Consider the following 4,747-nt stretch of genomic DNA (forward strand, 5'->3'; position numbering starts at 1 on the left):
ACCAGAATGAAGTGTGCAACCTTTGTCAACATGTCCACAATAACCATGATGGAATCATGCTGTCTCACTGTCTTTGGCAACCTTGTGATGAATTCCATGGAAATGACTGATCCAGATCTTAGGGGGAGGCCCCCAAGATCTAAAAGATTGAAAGGGATCTTGGAGGGGGGAGGCCCCCAAGACCTGAAAAATTGAATTGGTAGAAGAAAAAGAGGAGAATGCCCAATAAACAAAACCACAAAGATTTTTTTTATTAAAATAGAGAATAATTGTAAAAGATACATTGTGGCAGACCATCTGTCCTTTTAGAAAATGCGACTTGTTACTTATAGTATTTTTCAGTTACAATACCATGGGTCAATTCCATGGGTGAATGAATACCATGGGTGGATATCACAATACCATGGGTCAATTCCATGGGTGAATGAATACCATGGGTGGATGTCACAATACCACGGGTCAATTCCATGGGTGAATAAATACCATGGGCGGATGTCACAATACCATGGGAAAATACCATGGGTGAATGAATACCATGGGTGGATGTCACTTACAATACCATAGGTGGATAAATACCATGAGTGGATGCCACTTATAGTACCATGGGTAAACTCCATGGGTGGATGAATAACATGGATCGATGAATACCATGGGTTGATGCCATTTTCCATTCGGATCATTCCTCCCTCCTTAAGAAGCAATGGTCCCCATTGCATGAAGTTCCCTCCTGTGAAGCCTTTGTTGAATATGAAGAGCCACTGAAGAGAAGGGTTTTATGTGGTTAACCCATAACCATGATGAACGAAGATCCAAGGATAGAGATACCTTGTAATGCTTGTGACCAATTGTGATACTGACAGTGTGTGGCCTAGAAAATGGACTTCGATGAAGTGTGGGTTTGTGGATGACCCATAATCATGATGAACGAAGATTTGAGGATAGAGATACTCTGTAAAGCTTGTGACCAACTGTGATACTGATAGTGTGCAGCCTAGCAAATGGACTTTGATGAAGTGTGGGTTTGTGGATGACCCATAACCATGACAAACGAAGATATGAGGATAGAGATACCCTGTAATGTTTGTGACCAACTGTGATACTAACAGTGTGCGACCTAGCAAATGGACTTCGATGACAAGGATTTTGTGTGGTTGACCCATAATCGTGATGTTGGTTGTTGATGAAGTAGCAGGTACCTACATAGCCTGGGGTGGGAGGGAATGTCTCCAAATAACCCAAGACGAATGCTGCTATGCTGAAACTGATGAATGTGAAGCAGGTGCCTACTAAAGTGGGGTGGGAGGGCACGTCTCCAACGGGAACCCGCTCCGAATGCTGCTCCATAATTAAAATGGACATAACTCGGTCAATATAACTCAGAATATTTATTATAACCTGTTTTTGGAAGCAGAAGGACCATTTTGCATCTTCCCATGTGTTGGAAATCCTTATCTGGACACTCTAGAATCTCAGATTCGCGCTGCAATTTTTCCACCGTCACAAAAGTTTTGAAAAAATAGTTGATTTTAAATCAACGATATCTCCCACATCCGAACTCCGATTCGACCCATTTTTTTTTTGAAATTGGGTGATTTTTCAAGAGGAGCTCAAATATATAATATTTTTTTTGAAATTCTGCACAAAAACTTCAAAAAATGATAGGAGAGTTTCCGTCCACCAGTTTTCGTCAGAAAAAAAATTCTACAACATCGCTGATTTTAAATCAACGATATCTCCCTCATCTAGACTTAGATTTGGCCGATTTTTTTTTTTGAATTTTGGTATTTTTTCACAAAGAATCTAGCATTGTTATTTGTTTTTGTAAATATTGCACCGAATGTTTCAGATCTGATCTGTAAACTCGCCTCCCAAAAAAAATTCCCGCAAAAACATGAAAAATAAGAATTCTTCCCTCTTGGCCCAATAAAATGCTTTCTGGAGGACGTAGCACATGCCTAAAGTTTGTTGAATTATTGCTGCAAAATTTGAAACTGAAATATGCATCAAACGCTCATTCCCATGGAATCATAACCTGCTCTAATACCACTGATTTGGATCTTTGGGGAAGGCCCCCAAGATCTAAAAGATTGAAATTGATCTTGGGGGGGGAGGTCCTCAAGATCTGAAAAATTGAATTGGCAGAAGAAAAAGAGGAGAGTGCCCAATAAAAAAAACCACAAAGAATTTTTTTATTAAAATGGAGAATAATTGTAAAAGCTACATTGTGGTGGACCATCTGTCCTTTTAGAAAATGCGACTTGTTACTTATAATATTTTTCAGTTACAATACCACGGGTCAATTCCATGGGTGAATGAATACCATGGGTGGATGTCACAATACCACAGGTCGATTCCATGGGTGAATGAATACCATGGGTGGATGTCACAATACCACTGGTCAATTCCATGGGCGAATAAATACCATGGGTGGATGTCACTTACAATACCATAGGTGGATAAATACCATGAGTGGATGCCACTTACAATACCATGGGTAAATTCCATGGGTGGATGAATAACATGGATGGATGAATACCATGGGTTGATGCCATTTTCCATTCGGATCAATGAACTCCCATTTCTATTCTAGAATCGCAATCAACTGTAGTAGTCCACTTGTATGCTTACATTCTTATTTTGCTTGTTGACAATCAAAACATCTAGCCACAAACTCTGCTACATCCCTCTTCAAATCTGGCCAATAATAAAATTTCTTCAGTACTGTCAGTGTCTTTTGATACCCTGGGTGACCCGAATACGGTTTCACATGAAACTCCCGCAAGATAACCTTCTTGAGCTCACTACTATTTGGTAAATATATCCTGTCTTAGAACCTGACCAATCCATCTACTGTAAGAAAATAATCCATATCATGTGCACCTGCACCTGTAACTATACCATCACCTATACATGTACCATCACATGTACTTGTACCTAAATTATCACCTGTACATGTACCATCAGCTATACCTGTACCTATGCTCTGTTGCAACTTGTGCACAATATCCATATATCTGACATCTTGCTGACCTGCCCGTAAGATCCTATCTTGTAAATATGTCTCATAGGAGCTCATAGCTACTAAGTGATTTACTTGTATTCGCCTGCTAAGAGCATCGACCACTTTGTTCTCTTTAACTTTGATATATTGAATCTCAAAATCAAAATCACTGATCATGGCCAACCATCTAGCCTGCCTGGTGTTCAGATTCAGTTGGTCAAACAAATACCTCAATCCAATATGATCACTCATAAGTACAAATCTCTTCCCAAGAAGATAATGTCTCCACATCTTCAATTTATGTATGATCATTGCTAACTCCAAATCATGTGTGGGATAGTTTTGCTCGTGCTCGTTTAGTTTCCAGGACTCATAACATACCACCTGCCCATCCTACATAAGGACTCCACCAAGTCCTCTCTTGCAAGCATTTGTGCACACTACAAACTCTTTGTTTGGATCTACAATCTGTAGCACTGGTGCATGTGTCAACAACTGCTTAAGTTGCTCAAAGCTAACATCTCACTCCTCAGTCCATTCAAACTTCTTACCTTCCCTCTGCAATGATGTGATAGGATAAGCAATGATGTGAAATAATTGGAATTTCTTTACTTAAATACTTACATATGATGAATTTCCACTTGAATAAATCAAAATAGGAGGTAATTAAATGATATTGAGGAATGGAAGCTCAATGCTCTAATCTCCCTCTTAAAATTCAATTGGAAAGGAAATGTACCATTCTAAAAATTAATCTGTCAATTTAATGATTAGAGATGTGATATATGGCTTGAGTGCAGGGATGGATGGATGTGTATGTCAAATGAATTTTGTTGAACATGTAATTTTTTCTGGATGTGAAGAATATATATATATATATCGTGGAAAGGAAATTAGTGGACTCCAAGAGACCTCAGATTTCGTACACTTAAGATACTGGTAGGGTGGGAATTTGGATTTCTCTTTGCCTGTCATATAATTTTTCTTTTGAAATTTTGGATCTTTAGGCTTCCCATCAAGGAATGTTATGTCTAAATTTTTTCCCTTCAAGAATGTTGTTATGATAATTAATTAACCCTTCACCAATGACAATTTGATTAAAAAATTAATCTTCAATAACATAGTTATGTTAAAAAATTTCACATATTTATCATTAAAAAAATGTCCATAACACATAAATGACTTTTTAACTCTTACATCTTAGTTTAATTGATTAATAATATTTTATTATTTAAAATCTAAAATACAATGTCAATGTTTTATATATAAATTTTTTATATTTATAGATATTTATTATAAATATAGAGTTGTAATTGTAGAAAATCGTGTAGATTCACAAGATCATGCAATGTAGTAAAGCACAGGACAAGAATCTACCTCTACTTTCAACCAGTGGAAGCCAATAGATCGATGAAAAAAATATGAACAAGAAGAAGATAAATCAATGGCACATAACACAAGATGTATCTAGGGAAAGCCACTGCTCAAAACCCTGCTATATGTATTGCATATATCAGAAATATGAGTGAAGATACAAAACTTGTTCTCACTAGAACAATTCCGCACAAGTATGCTCAACTCTCTCAACTCACAAGTTAGCTCTTGGCCAACACTTATCCAATTTTGAAGCTCTCCAAGCTCCTAATCTCTTGCGTAATTCCTAGGATGAATAACCAATATTTAAAGGGAATTCATGCTTCCAAAACTCTGCAATCCAAACATATGATCAATCTTTGATGCATGCAT

Source organism: Pinus tabuliformis, chromosome 6, assembly GCF_031772625.1.
Source record: "Pinus tabuliformis cultivar Carrire ecotype Pingquan chromosome 6, CPIR1, whole genome shotgun sequence".
Lineage (NCBI taxonomy): Eukaryota > Viridiplantae > Streptophyta > Pinopsida > Pinales > Pinaceae > Pinus > Pinus tabuliformis.